Here is a 16,428-nt window from a genome sequence, read left to right as displayed (position 1 = left end):
AGCAGGACATAGACACAAGATAATTTCGACTTAACAGACCCTAAATAGACCTCAAAAGTCCCTTTCAAATCCAAATCCACTGGTTGAGGGATAAACAGTAGTGAAGTGCTGGATCTTGATGCTTGGACGTCCGGGCTCATCAGAGATGTTAGCTCTAGATCAGGGGTTCCAAACCTTCTTTATGCCATGAAGCCCAACCATTAACTGAAGGAGCCGTGGATCCCAGGTTGGAAACCCCTGTCCTAGTGGTTTCAGTATAAACCAAAGTCAGTTCCAGAGAACAAATTCTTCTATTTGGACCCATGAACATGCTTTAACTCCAAGATTAGTTTAAAAAAAAACAATGTTCAAGTACTTAATTTCATGGTCAAACTAGCCCACGGTGAGACAATGAGTTTTATAAATTTGATGCGACTCGGCTAACCTGAATTCATACCTGCTGGGAGACTCGCTTGCTAGTCTTTAAAGGCCGTTCAGTAAAACATTAAACCCCTCATTTTCACCTGACATGCTGCGGTGATTCTCAGGTCTGTCCTGCCCCACCCACATTAACAATCAGATACCGTTCATTCCTAACGGGATTTTCAATTCCATCTCAACAATGCATATCTCAAATTGGTGTCTGTCTGTGGAGAACTAAAACCATCAGAAAGAAAAGCAACAGAGAACTTGGGAAAAATTTGGAGTGGCTAGAAATGTATGTCTTGATCCAACAGAGATGTTGATGTAAATGGCATGGAGGCTTTTAAGAGGAAGGTGGGAAAAAATACGGCAAAGGAATAGCAAGACAGTTAGATGAAAAGGATTGGAAGGGGGAGCATAACACTAATGGCAGGGTCTAACTGACCATAACACTAATGGCAGGGTCTAACTGACCATAACACTAATGGCAGAGTCTAACTGACCATAACACTAATGGCAGGGTCTAACTGACCATAACACAAATGATGCAAGGATGATTCCAGGAATGAAAGGGTTATCATACGAGGAATGTTCGATGGCTCTGGATCTGTACTCACTGCAATTTAGAAGGATGGGGGGGGCGGATCTCATTGAAACCTTTTGAAAGTTGAAAGGCCTAGACAGAGTACATGTGGAGAGGATGGGGAGAGTGAGTCTAGGACGAGGGGGCACAGACTCAGGATAAAGGGGCACCCTTTCAAAACAGAGATGCGGAGAAATTTCTTAGCCAAAGGGTGATGAATTTGGGGAATTTGTTTCCGCATGCAGCTGTGGAGGCCAGGTCGTTGGGTGTATTTAAGACAGAGATTGATAGGTTCTTGATTGGACATGGCATCAAAGGTTACGGGGAGAAGGCCAGAAACTGGGGTTGAGGAGGAGATAGAGAAAAGGATCAGCCATGATTGAGTGGCGGAGCAGACACGATGGGCCAGATGGCCTAATTCTGTTCCTGTGTCTTACGGTGTTTTGGACGCGGTCTAGCTGACTATAACACTAACAACATGGTCTAACTGATTGTAACACTAACGGCATGGTCTAACTGACCATAACACTATGACAGGGTTTAACTGACCATGACACTAATGACGTGGTCTGACTGACCGTAACAGAAATGTCACGGTCTAACTGAACATAACTCTAAGGACACAGTCTAAATGACCATAGCACAAACAACACAATGGCATGGTCTAACTGTCCATAACACTAATGACACAGTCTAACTGATCGTAACACTAATGACTTGGTCAAACTGACCATAACACTGACGATACTGTCAAATTGACTGTAACACTAATGACGAGGTCAAACTGAACATAACACTGACGACGTGGTCTAAATGACCGTAACACCAACGACACAGTCTAACTGATCGTAACACTAATGACGTGGTCAAACTGACCATAACACTAACGACATGGTCTAGCAGAGCCAAATGGGTGGTTTACAGTATTTTTCCGTACAGCACAAATTGATTCCTGGGAGCGAGAGCAAAATCCAAACCAATATTTGGCCAACTTAAGTGCTGAGCCAGGTTAAAAAGAGCAATGCTTTAGTGCTGATGTTCAGCTCACTTCTCCAGGTTTCCTCGCCTCAACACTGAACTCACTCTGGAGCTGACCTCCAACCATCAGCACCATTTTCAACCTGAACTTCTCTAAGGCCTGTAGCCACTGGGCTCCCACACCGGCTTCACTCTCTCCAACCCTGATCCGTGTTGTGGCTGTGGCCTGTAGCTACCGGGCTCCCACACCGGCTTCACTCTCTCCAACCCTGATCCGTGTTGTGGCTGCGGCCTGTAGCCACCGGGCTCCCACACCGGGTTCACTCTCTCCAACCCTGATCCGTGTTGTGGCTGCGGCCTGTAGCCACCGGGCTCCCACACCGGGTTCACTCTCTCCAACCCTGAACCGTTGTGTGGCTGTGGCCTGTAGCCACCGGGCTCCCACACCGGGTTCACTCTCTCCAACCCTGAACCGTTGTGTACCTGCGGCCTGTAGCCACCGGGCTCCCACACCGGGTTCACTCTCTCCAACCCTGAACCGTTGTGTGGCTGTGGCCTGTAGCCACCGGGCTCCCACACTGGCTTCACTCTCTCCAACCCTGAACCGTTGTGTGGCTGTGGCCTGTAGCCAGCAGGCTCCCACACCAGGTTCACTCTCTCCAACCCTGAACCGTGGTGTGGCTGCGGCCTGTAGCCACCGGGCTCCCACACCAGGTTCACTCTCTCCAACCCTGAACCGTTGTGTGGCTGTGGCCTGTAGCCATCGGGCTCCCACACCGGGTTCACTCTCTCCAACCCTGAACCGTTGTGTGCCTGTGGCCTGTAGTCACCGGGTTCCCACACCGGCTTCACTCTCTCCAACCCTGAACCGTTGTGTGGCTGTGGCCTGTAGCCACCGGGCTCCCACACCGGGTTCACTCTCTCCAACCCTGAACCGTTGTGTACCTGCGGCCTGTAGCCACCGGGCTCCCACACCGGGTTCACTCTCTCCAACCCTGAACCGTTGTGTGGCTGTGGCCTGTAGCCACCGGGCTCCCACACTGGCTTCACTCTCTCCAACCCTGAACCGTTGTGTGGCTGTGGCCTGTAGCCAGCAGGCTCCCACACCAGGTTCACTCTCTCCAACCCTGAACCGTGGTGTGGCTGCGGCCTGTAGCCACCGGGCTCCCACACCAGGTTCACTCTCTCCAACCCTGAACCGTTGTGTGGCTGTGGCCTGTAGCCATCGGGCTCCCACACCGGGTTCACTCTCTCCAACCCTGAACCGTTGTGTGCCTGTGGCCTGTAGTCACCGGGTTCCCACACCGGCTTCACTCTCTCCAACCCTGAACCGTTGTGTGGCTGTGGCCTGTAGCCACCGGGTTCCCACACGGTCTTCACTCTCTCCAACCCTGAACCGTTGTGTGGCTGTGGCCTGTAGCCACCGGGCTCCCACACCGGGTTCACTCTCTCCAACCCTGAACCGTTGTGTGGCTGTGGCCTGTAGCCACCGGGCTCCCACACAGTCTTCACTCTCTCCAACCCTGAACCGTTGTGTGGCTGTGGCCTGTAGCCACCGGGCTCCCACACCGGTTTCACTCTCTCCAACCCTGAACCGTTGTGTGGCTGTGGCCTGTAGCCACCGGGCTCCCACACGGTCTTCACTCTCTCCAACCCTGAACCGTTGTGTGGCTGTGGCCTGTAGCCACCGGGCTCCCACACGGTCTTCACTCTCTCCAACCCTGAACCGTTGTGTGGCTGTGGCCTGTAGCCAGCAGGCTCCCACACTGGCTTCACTCTCTCCAGCCCTGAACCGTTGTGTGGCTGTGGCCTGTAGCCACCGGGCTCCCACACCGGTTTCACTCTCTCCAACCCTGAACCGTTGTGTGGCTGTGGCCTGTAGCCACCGGGCTCCCACACCGGCTTCACTCTCTCCAACCCTGAACCGTTGTGTGGCTGTGGCCTGTAGCCACCGGGCTCCCACACCGGCTTCACTCTCTCCAACCCTGAACCGTTGTGTGGCTGTGGCCTGTAGCCACCGGGCTCCCACACCGACTTCACTCTCTCCAACCCTGAACCGTTGTGTACCTGTGGCCTGTAGCCACCGGGCTCCCACACTGGGTTCACTCTCTCCAACCCTGATCCGTGTTGTGGGTGCGGCCTGTAGCCACCGGGCTCCCACACCGGCTTCACTCTCTCCAACCCTGAACCGTTGTGTGGCTGTGGCCTGTAGCCACCGGGCTCCCACACGGTCTTCACTCTCTCCAAACCTGAACCGTTGTGTGGCTGTGGCCTGTAGCCACCGGGCTCCCACACCGGGTTCACTCTCTCCAACCCTGAACCGTGGCGTGGCTGCGGCCTGTAGCTACCGTGCTCCCACACCGGGTTCCCTCTCTCCAACCCTGATCCGTGTTGTGGCTGCGGCCTGTAGCCACCGGGCTCCCACACCGGGTTCACTCTCTCCAACCCTGATCCGTGTTGTGGCTGTGGCCTGTAGCCACCGGGCTCCCACACCGGGTTCACTCTCTCCAACCCTGAACCGTGGTGTGGCTGCGGCCTGTAGCCACTGGGCTCCCACACCGGGTTCACTCTCTCCAACCCTGAACCGTTGTGTACCTGTGGCCTGTAGCCACCGGGCTCCCACACCGGGTTCACTCTCTCCAACCCTGATCCGTGTTGTGGCTGTGGCCTGTAGCCACCAGGCTCCCACACCGGGTTCACTCTCTCCAACCCTGATCCGTGTTGTGGCTGTGGCCTGTAGCCACCGGGCTCCCACACCGGCTTCACTCTCTCCAACCCTGAACCGTTGTGTGGCTGTGGCCTGTAGCCACCGGGCTCCCACACCGGGTTCACTCTCTCCAACCCTGAACCGTTGTGTACCTGTGGCCTGTAGCCATCGGGCTCCCACACCGGCTTCACTCTGTCCAACCCTGAACCGTTGTGTGGCTGTGGCCTGTAGCCACCGGGCTCCCACGCCGGGTTCACTCTCTCCAACCCTGAACCGTTGTGTGGGTGTGGCCTGCAGCCATTGGGCTCCTGCACCAGCGTCACCAATCTTAATGGTGAACTGGCTCTGTAGTCGTGGACTTCTTTCGGGGACTCTGCCATTCTGGTTCAGTGTGTTACCTGTTGATTTTTTGTTCTTTTCTTTGCACATTGGATGTTCGTCCATTTTTGTCTGTGTGGTATTTTTAATGTGTTCTATTGCGTTTGTTTTGTGCCTACACGAAGTCAAATCTCAAGGGTGAATACAGAATAGATTTTGGAAGTAAACGTACTTTGAACTTTGAACTGGCTGGTGGTTGAATTAGCATTCACTGGTCAGGGGGTTTCGATGGGTCAAATAGGGAGACGTTTCACACCGCTAACCATTAAAGCTGTAATGGAGGATTATTCATTTTATAAATGCCCTGGAGAACTATAGTGACATTTATGTATACCTGATAGATCCATGCTCTATGAAATAAACTCTTCTCTCCACTGTTGTTATCTTATCATGATGAACATTCAGTTATGCTGGCTGGATGAATGTGTCAATATCAAATCTTTCATGAGATGAGAGTGGGCAGAATGGCTGATATTTAGGAAGGTCTGTGTATTAAGTTCATTTTGGTATCAATGGGATACCAATCACTACATTTCAACTTGATGCTTATATCCGGTAGTGGGTGGGCTAAGGTAAATCAGTGCCCATTTCACCTAGGAGTTGTCTGCGGGACGCTTGGTCCTGGACTGTGCTTTTCAGGAGAGTTTCTCCTGGCGTTCTGCCTCGTAAAAGCATTGAGCCAACAGTCCTATGTTATTCTACAGTACTGACAGTGTGTGTGTCCCATCACTCAACTGTTCCCACAACCTATGGAATGACCCAGGACAATCCCTCTTCTCACTGCTACCATCAAGGAGGAGGTACAAGAGCCTGCAGACACACACTCAATGTTTCAGAAACGGCTTCTTCCCCTCTGTCATCAGATTTCTGAATGGACACTGAACCCATAAATACTACCGCAATAATTATTTCTCTTTTTGCACTATTTATTTAATTTAACTATTTTATACATATATATATTTACAAAGACAACAAATTTCACAACATATGCTGGTTATATTAAACCTGATTCTGTTTCATGTTCTCAATATTTATTGCTTACTTATTTATTATTCTCCTTATTCCCTTTTTTTCAGTGTGCACAGTCTGTTGCCTCTTGCACATTAGTTGTTTGTCTGTCCTGTTGGACATGGTCTTTCATTGGTTCTATTGCTTCTTGTATTTACTGTGAACACCCGCAAGCAAATGAATCTTTATATCAAACTTTTCAACCTTTATATCACCAGGGTGGTGAATCTGTGGTATTCATTGTCACAGTTAGCTGTGGAGGCCAAGTCATTAGGTATACATATTGAAGTTGGAGGTAGATAGGTTCCTGATTAGACAGGACATCAAAGGTTCTGAGGAGAAAGCAGGAGAATGGGGTTGCAAGGTATAATAAATCGGTCATGATCGAATAATGGCTAAGACTCGATGGGCTGAATGGCCTAATTCTGCTCCAAAGTTGTTTAGTTCTACAGTCATTCTCCCTTCTAATCCAATTTGCCCATTTCTCATAAATCTCCTTCCATTCTCAATCACAGCCTCTTAGAACCAAGCTCTGGCAGCAGTTGTAAGAATAAAATATATAACATATTTTTTAAACATCATATATTTTACACTTCCCTCTTGTTTCTTTAAGTCCCCATGATATTTGCAATATTTCCGTTGTTCTGGGCACTCGCGTAATTCTCTACTCCCTGAAGAAATTACTTCTTTTGACCCAATTCTTTGAATCTTCCTGTGTGCCCTCATCATTAATATCTACCTCTGTCACTGTTAAAGTGAAACTCCCCTGCTTAGCCCCCAATGAATTGAAAGCTTTCCCACCCATAGCACTAATTTTTACTCTTAATGTTAATTTATGCCTTATAACAATTTAGATACTTTTACGAATGCTTTTACACTTTCACAACACTTCAAGATCCTTGGAAGCATCCACTCCTGATTATAGCGACAACAAAGGTTCCTCTCTGTGAGCAACAACACATAGATTGCCCTCCCCACGGAAGGGCAATAGTGACACGCTTACAGCTCTGGAGTCTGGAGTTTGGAATTCAATTCCGCCGCCACCTGTAAGGATTTTGTACATCCTCTCTGTGGACCACGTGGGTTTCCTCCAGGTGCTCCGGTTTCCTCCCACATACCAGTTGGTAGGTTAATTACAAATTGTCCCGTGATTAGACTAGAATTAAATTGGGATTGTTAGGCCTATCCCGCTCCACATTCTAAATGAAATAATAGATAAATCATGGTCTAAAGCCTGGCACTGCCACCTCTGGATAGTTGTAGATATGGAGTTGTACCTGTTCCTCTGGCTATAATCACCTTAACTAGATTTCCTTTTGCTCCCCTCCCCCAAATTAAAGATTAAAGATTAGCTTTATTTGTCACGTGTACAGTGGAACATCGAAACATGCCAGGCCGCATCAGAAAGGTCGGGTACAGGCCAAATCGAGGTGATGGGGTCCTGGCCCTTGAGCGTGTCAAGGTGACTGAACCCGAAGCTTGGGCAATGACTTAGGCGCCAGGCCCTATCGAGAAGGCCAGGGCGTCATGCCCGAGGTGAGAGGTGGGCCAGTTCTGTTCTGAACTAAGGGTCTGTGGACTGACTCTTTTTGTAGACCGGACTTCCTGGTTCTTGGTCCTCCAAAATATTCCGCATGGAATTTAAACTGGAGGTGGCGGAGGGTGGACTTAAGAAGGAGATTTTTGAAGAAGAAGAGCTGTCTTAAATTTAATTGGGTTTGATTGTGTGACTATGGAAGGATGAAGATTATTCCATGCTTTAATTGTGCGGGGGAAGAATGAATTGCTGTACACATCTGACTTGTGTTTGTATTTCAAATTGAATTGAGTGCCCTCGTCTGCTCCTAATAGGTTTGTGTTTGGTGTAGGATTGGTAGTCTATGTCAAGCTGACCATTTAACATCTTGCAAAAACAGGTCAGACAGTGTGCTTCACGTCTATCTTGGACAGAGCTCCACTTTAATGAATTCAAAAGTGGGGTAACACTTGCTTCTCTCTCATAGGTTTTCGTGAGAAATCGTGCTGCCTGCCTTTGGACTCACTCGATGGAAGTAGTGTTTTTGCTTGTGTATGGGTCCCAAGCAGCATCTGCATATTCCAGATGTGGCCTAACAAGGGTGAGGTACAACTTCTCCTTGACAGAAGTTGAACAATGATGAAGGTTGCGTCTCAGTTCGCAACACTATTTGCTTGCATTTAGTGTTTGTTTTTTTTAACAGTCTTTGTTTTTATTAATGGGTTCTTTTTGTTTTTTGGCTGCCTTTTGGGAGACAAATTTCAAGTTTGTATAATGTACACATACTTCGAACTGTGAGTTTTGAAATGCTTTATTTGTGTCGATTCAAATCAACAAGGAAGTGTCACCCCACTTCTGGCACCAGCATATCATGCCCACAGCTCACTGTGTATGAGGTCACGGGGAGAATAACAGGCAGCAGCGGGAATCGAACCGTAATCGCTTGGTGCTGTGAAGTGATGCGCTAACCGCAGTGCCACGGTGCTGCCCTGCATGTGAACGGCATTTTTGTGTGGTCAATCTGTCTAGTGACGAGGAGAGACAGGGTTTACTCTCACTGTGATGGATGAGGAAGCTGAGGGATGGCTATATACAGATTTAGAACAGTTTGAGAGCCTCCCTCCCAGGGCAGAGGAGTCCAGAACAAGGTTTAAGGTGAGAGGGGAGAAATTAAAAGGCAATCTGAGGGGTGAATTGACCACGCAGGGGGTGATGGCTACCTGTGCCAAGCTGCCAGAGATGGGTCCGTCTGTGGTGAGGTGTGAGACTGATTGAAATTCTGCCTTTACCTCCCCAGACGCTTGGTTAGAGGTTTGGCTTTACTCTTAGGTTTGCAGTTGTTCCTTCTTTCTGCAGGCTTCGTTCTGGCTTCCACGAGCTGTCCTTGGAAACCCCTGGACTGTGGGACTGACGTAGTGATCAGCATTTCCGGGGGGGGGGTGCAGACAGGTACAGGTACAGGCACATCCACAGTGCCCCCTTACCCAGGTTTGCTCAGAGTACTGCTGTGAAGAACGTTGGCATGTGAGGGAAGCTGCCCAGCTGGCAGGTGGGAAAGCGAGGCTGAGATTAACCTTCCTGCACCATGTAAAAAAAACCCCTCACTTGCTGGTATGACATCTCACCAAGTATTCCAGTTACTCCTAACTGGGGCATTCCTCAGCCTCAGGTTTTATGGCCCAGCCTGATCCTTCCAGAAATCACCAACCCAACTGCATGCTACGTGAGAGATGTTAAAATTACCTGACTCATGGTGCCAAGGACAAACTCCCTGGAGGTAATGTGTAACATGATACCACATGGTGTGATTTCAATGTGTTTGAGGAAAAACCAGATAAGTGTATGAGAAAGGATATAGCTGTTCTGATTGCGTGAGAAGCTGGAGACTTGTGCAGAGCAAAAATCAGAACCAAGCTTGTTTGGGCTAAGGTCTAATGTTCTGAGCTGTTTGGTCCATTATCTAGCACAGAAACAGGCCATTCAGCCCAACCGGGGGCTAGTCTAACCAGATTCTGTGCAGCTGGACCCACATCACTCCCAGTGTGAGATGGCATCCTCTCTTTAACCCTTTGTGTTTGTACATCGAACATTTCTGGCTGAGGACCTTTGTCCTCAATGACAATGACCCCTCAGGCCGATAACAGTGTCATCTTATGCAAGAAGGCTCTCGAGTCAGCCTTTTCGTCCTCACCCGTTGACGGGCCAGCAAACCATCTCCACAGCCACTGACAGCCTTTGTCTCCTCCTTGTCTGCAGGACGTGGGCTTCGATGGCAATGCTGTTTCCAGACTGCCACTGAACAAAAGAGCTTGCTGGACCATTTCAGAGAGTGGCTAGAGGTGGGACACGCCACTGAGCCTGGAGTCACGTGTAACCAGACTGTGTAAGAGTGGTGACTACTCACAGTGGTAATGCAAATGGAATTTTTTTAATGACAATCTGGTTGGTTCACAGGCATTGTGATTGATATGTATTATAGATAAAGGAGTCTACGAGTCACGGTGGCAAAATTTGATTTTAGGTCTTTGCGCCAACAGCCCGGACCTTTGGAGATTCTGTATCCCTGAGTAGATGTGGGACCTCAAAGAGCATATTGAGACTGGGGCACAGGCAGAGTTGGCACACTAATGCCAACCTTGATTCGGCATGGAAAGGTAGGTTGGCAAGGAGAGGCTGGACACAAATGTGGAGCGTTGTGCAGGATGCTACTGAGTCTTCAATGCAGTTGTCACTGCTGTGGTGGCTGAAGGACTTCCGCTTGGGCTGGCTCTGACCAAAACTGACCGATCTTACAAATGTGAGAAAATCTGCAGGTGCTGGAAATCCAAAGCAACACACACAAAATGCTGGAGGAACTTATCATGTCAGGCAGCATCAATGAAAAGGAATAAACAGTCAACGTTTCAGGCTGAGAACCTTCATCAGGACTGACTCTGTAGATGCTGCAGAGGGATCTTGGGATCCGAGTCCAGAGGATGCATAAAGCTGCTACGCAGGTTGACTCTGTCGTTAAGAAGGCATACAGTGTATTGGCCTTCATTAATCATGGGATTGAGTTTAAGAGCCGAGAGGTAATGTTACAACTATTTAGGGCCTTGGTCAGACCCACTTGGAGTACATGCTCAGTTCTGGTTGCCTCACTACAGGAAGGATGTGGAAACTATAGAAAGAGTGCAGAGGAGATTTATAAGTATGTTGCCTGGATTGGGGAGCATGCCTTATGAGAATAGGTTGAGTGAACTCGGCCTTTTCTCCTTGAAGCGACAGAGGATGAGGGGCGACCTGATAGAGGTGTATAAGATGATGAAAGGCATTTTGATGATGATCATGTGAATAGTCAGAGGCTTTTATGGCTAACATAAGAGGGCACAGTTTTAAGGTGCTTGGAAGTAAGTACAGAGGAGATGTCTGAAGTAAGTTTTTTACCCAGAGAGAGGTGAATGCATGGAATAGGCTGCTGGCAACGGTGGTGGAGGTGGATATGATAGAGTCTTTTAAGAGATTCATGGACAGGTACATGGAGCTTAGAAAAGTAGAGGGTTATGGGTAACCTGAGGTAATTTCTAAAGTACATGTTCAGCACAGCATTGTGGGCTGAAGGGCCTGTATTGTGCTGTAGGTTTTCTGTGTTCCTATGATCGTGCTGGATTTGTGGCGGTGGATGGTCAGTGTAGATGGTGGGGTGAAGAGTCTGGTTCCATGGTGTTACAATGAGGTTTGTCGGCTCAGCTTTAACCTGGTTTACCTACCTGGCCCAGTGGAACTTCAGAAATAAGGAAACTGAAGGGAGATAAAGGAGCTGCTCCAGAGAGAAGCTGAGGACTCTGGCTGTGTCAAGCCCCTACCTCCCCCTCTTGTGTTAAGCCTTGCTTCGTCTTTCTGTAATGGGAGTTCTGTGATTGGAGCCTACTCTTTCACCTACCCTGTCAGCATCACCAGCCAATTGTAGCCCCCTCCATCGTGCCCTCCACCTGATTGGATGCAATTCCAGTTGGGGAACCAGTCAAAGCCAAACCATGTACAGTGGAGCCAAAGCTGAGCAGCATGTGAGGAATCCCAACAGGAATCCACTGTGATCAAGCCACTGATGTAACCCTACCCTGTCAAACGAGCCTTTGATGCACTCAACATTTGAGTGTCGTAAACACAATAGGTTTCCAAGCAAACCAAAGTTAATAAACTATCTACATTGTAGACATGTGATTTAGATTGTTGGACTGCTTTGTTGAGCACCATTGCTCAGTCACCACAACAGAGGGGATTTTGCAATGGCCAGCCATTTTAACTCTTTCCATTCCCATAATTTCATTTCAGTCCATGGCCTCCTCAACTACCATGATGAGGCCACACTCAGGTTGGAGGAGCAACATCTCATATTCCTTCTGGTGATGGCATGAATATTGGTTTCTCGAACTTCTGGTAAACTTACCCTCATTTCTTTCTTTCAGTTCCCCATTTGGCTCCCTTCTTACCCATACCCTTCTCCTCACCTGTCCATCACCTCACTGCTGCTACCCCTCTTCCTTCCTTTTCTCCCATTGTCTACTATCCTCTCCTGTCAGACTAATCCTTTAGCTCTTCAATATATTACCTCCCAGCTTCTCATTTCACCTGCTCTTCCCCCGCTCGTCCACTTTCCTTCTCATCTGGCTTCACCTATCACCTGTCCTCTTGAAATTCTTTCCCTCAGCCCACCTTCTTATTCTGTCTTCTTCCCCTTCTTTTCTAGTCCTGGTGAAGCGTCTTGGCCCACAATGTTGACTATGTTTTCGTCTTCATGGAAACCCAACCTGGGGTCCATGGGCCCCTTGCTTAATGGTATTGGTCCATGGCATAAAAAAGGTTGGGAACCTCTGCCATAGAGGCTGTTTGGCCTGCTTGATTCCTCCATCATTTTGACCACTTGGCATAGGAGCAGAATTAGGCCATTTGGACCATTGAGTCTGCTCTGCCATTCAATCATAGCTGATCCTTCCTCATCCCCAAACTCTGGCCTTCTCCCCATAACCTTTGACGCTGTGTCCAATCAAGAACTATCAATCTAATACACCCAATGACTTGGCCTCCACAGCTGCCTGTGATAATAAGTTCCACAAATTCACCACCCTCTGGCTAACAAAATTTCTCCATATCTGTTTTAAGTGGACGCCTCTATCCTGAATCTGTGTCCTCTTGTGCAAGACTCCCCCATCTCAGGAAACATCCTTTCCACATCTACTCTGTAGGCCTTTCAACATTTGATAGGTTTCAATGAGATCTCCCCTCATCCTTCCGAAATCCAGAAAGTACAGACCCAGAGCCATCAAATATATGATAACCCTTTCATTCCTAGAATCATCCTTGTGAACCTCCTCGGAACCCTCTCCAATGCAGCACATCTTTTCTTAGATGAAGAGTCCAAAACTGTTCACAATACTCAAGATGAGGCCTCACCAATACCTTATAAGGCCTCAGCATCACATCCCTGCTCTTGTATTCTAGACCTCTTGAAATGAATGCTAACATTGCATTTGCCTTCCTCACCACTAACTCTACCTGCAAGTTAATTTTTAGGGTGATCTTCACACATACTCCCTTTGCATCTCAGATTTTGTGGATTTTCTCCTCGTTTAGAAAATAGTCTGCACATTTAATTCTTCTACCAAAGTGCATGACCATGCATTTTCCAACATTGTATTTCATTTGCATCTTTCTTGCCCATTCTCCTAATCTGTCTAAGTCTTTCAGCAGACTTCCTGTTTCCTAAACACTGCTTGCCCCTCTACATATCACCCGCAAAATAGGCAACAAAGCCATCTATTTCATCATTTAAATCATGAAAAGAAGTGGACCCAACACCGACCCCTGCAAAACACCACTAATCACGGACAGCCAACCACTGCCTCCTACCAATTAGTCAATGCTCTAACCATGCCAGTACTTTTCCTGTAATACCATGGGCTTTTAACTGGGTAAGCAGTGTTATGTGTGACTCCTTGTCAAAGACCTTCTGAAAATCCAAATATACAACATCTAATGCTCCCCTTTATCTATCCTACTTGTAATCTCAAAGAATTCCAACAAGTTCGTCTGGCAAGATTTTCCCTTAAGGAAGCCATGCTGACTTTGCCCTATCTTGTCCTGTGTCACCAAGTACTCCATAATCTCCTCCTCAACAATTGACCCCAACATCTTCCCAACCACTGAGGTCAGGCTAACAGGTCTATAGTTTCCTTTCTGCTGCCTCCCTCCTTTCTTAAAGAGTGGAGTGACATTTGCAATTTTCCAGTCCTCTTGAACCATGCCGGAATCCAATGATTTTTGAAACATTATTACTAAATGCCTCCACAATCTCTACCACTACCTCTTTCAGAAACTTAGGGTGCAGTTCATCTGGTCTGGATGACTTATGTACCCTTAGGTCTTTCAGCTTTTTGAGCACCTTCTCTCTTGTAATAATAACTGTACTCACTTCTCTTCCCTCGCACCCTTCAACTACTAGTGTCTTCCATAGTGAAGACTGATGTAAAATACTCACTTAGTTCATCTGCCATCTCCTTGTTCCCCGACATTTTCTGCCTCATTTTCTAGCAGTCCTATATCCACTGTCATCTCTCTTTTACTTTTTATATACTTGAAAAAGCTTTTTCTATCCACCTTCATATTGTTTGCTAGCTTGTTTTTATATTTAATCTTTTTTCACCTAATGAGTCTTTTAGTTATTTTCTGCAAGTTTTTAAAAGCTTCCCATTCTTCTATCTTCCCACTAATTTTTGTGTTGTTCTATGCCTTCTCTTTCGCTTTTACATTAGCTTTGAGTTCTCTTGTCAGCCACGGTTGTACTATTTTTCCATTTGAATATTTCTTTATTTTTGGAATATATCTATCCTGTGCCTTTCTCATTTCCCCCCAGAAACTCAAGCCATTACTGCATCTCTTTCCAATTTGCTTTGGCCAACTCCTCTCTCATACCTGTGTAATTTCTTTTACTCCACTGAAATACTGCTATGTTAGACTTTACTTTCTCCCTATCAAATTTTAAGTTTAACTCAATCATATTGTGATCACTGTCTCCTAAGGGTTCCTTTACCTTAAGCTCCCTAATTACTCCAGTTCACTACATAACAGCCAGTCCAGTACAGCTGATCCCCTAGTAGGCTCAATGACAAACTGCTCTAAAAAGCCGTCTCTTAGGCATTCAACACATTCACTCTCTTGAGATCCATTACCAACCTAATTTTCCCAATTGATCTACATGTTAAATTCTCCAATGACTATCATTACATTGCTCTTTTGCCACACCTTTTCTATTTCCCATCATGATCTGTGATCCATATCCCAGCTGCTGTTGGGAGGCCATCAGAATCCTTTTACTCTTGCAGTTTCTTAACTTAACCCATAAGGATTCAACATCTTTCTAATGATTTGATGCCATTCTTTACCAGCAGAGCCATACCACCCCCTCTGCCTACCTTCTTATCCCTCCGATACAATTTGTAACCTTGGGTATTCAGCTTCCAACTACAACCATCCTTCACCCATGATTCAGTGATGTCAACGACATCATACCTGACAATCTGTAATAGTCCAGGAGGACTGTGTTTCATCCACCTTATTTCTTGTACTCTGTGCATTGAGATGTAACACTTTTACTGTATTTGCTACCCCGTTTGAATCTGCTTTCCTAATGCACAGATACTCACCCTGCCGCCTGCAATTTTGCCCTATCATCTACCCAATCTTCCTGAGAGCCTAATTTTTGCCTTGTTACCATCTTTCCTATCCTGAGTCCTTTCAGTTCCTTTGAGTTCCCATCCCCAGGCCAAATTAGTTTAGACCCTCCTCAACAGCTTACAAACCTGTCCACAAGGACATTGGTCCCCCTCGGATTCAGGTGCAACTCGTCCCTTTTGTACAGGTTATACCTCCCCCAGAAGAGGTCCCAACGATCGAAGAACATGAAGTCCTACCCCCTGCACCAGGTTCTCAGCCATGCATTTATCTGCCAAATCATCCTGTTTCTACCCTCACTTTGTGTATGTTTTTCTGGATTTCCAGCGTCTGCAGAACCTCCTGTGTTTACTATTGTGATTATTGGTGAATGTTTGGACTGGGGTGCTGAGCAACATTGCACTTTCCACTTGTAATGGTCAGTGTCCATCTCACTCACCTTCAGATCTTATAGAACAAGCGACAATAATCCATTTTCACTGTCCCAGCAGTGGGATTAAATACATTGGTGAGAAACCACCACTGAGCCCATTGTCCTGGACAATCAGCATATCTGGTAGAGAACGAGAAGCAATAATCCCCTTTCACTGTCCCAGCTGTAGAATTACATGTATCAGTGGGAAACCTCCACTGAGACCATTGTCCAGGACAATTGGGCAGGGTGGCTGGACAGTTTTTGGAAGACCTGGAAGGGAGAATGATGGAACTTGGCTGTTTTGGGACTCAACATTCAAGTTATCCCTTTTTATTCAGCTGCAGGTTGCCAAGATCTAGATCTGCTGGCTCAAGAAGATGTAAACTTGCGATCTTAAGGGGAAAAGGCTGAGGGGGGTTTAACTGGGTCCATCATAGGCATAAGGGGCTTGCTCTTAAACCTGTACAATCTACGATTCCAGGATTCTGATATTGATGCGGGACTAGATAGGTGTAGTTAAAAACCTTGATGAGATCAAGGCCATGGGCATAGTGGTAATTTTAAGGGAATAGTGTTGAGATGCTGGTGGATGTCTAACCTTCAAGTGTCTAACCAAAAGGTAGGAATGAAGAGTGAGCAAAATACAGTCCTGAATGAAAGTGGGTTATGTAACTGGGTATGGGAACCATACATGGGAGGCTGAAGGTCAGAGGTGGGACCAGTGTGGTAGT

The 16,428-nt window shown here is 47.2% G+C and overlaps 1 protein-coding gene across 1 annotated transcript in view; it reads right to left on the bottom strand.

Annotated features, from left to right (window-relative positions):
• LOC132381785 (synaptosomal-associated protein 25) overlaps positions 1 to 16,428 on the bottom strand; it is a 202,991-nt gene that overhangs the window by 22,545 nt on the left and 164,018 nt on the right. The window lies entirely within an intron of this gene.

The sequence above is a fragment of the Hypanus sabinus genome, chromosome 26, assembly GCF_030144855.1.
Source record: "Hypanus sabinus isolate sHypSab1 chromosome 26, sHypSab1.hap1, whole genome shotgun sequence".
NCBI lineage: Eukaryota > Metazoa > Chordata > Chondrichthyes > Myliobatiformes > Dasyatidae > Hypanus > Hypanus sabinus.
The sequence above is the reverse complement of the archived record's forward strand: the minus strand, read 5'-3'. Positions and strand labels throughout refer to the sequence as shown.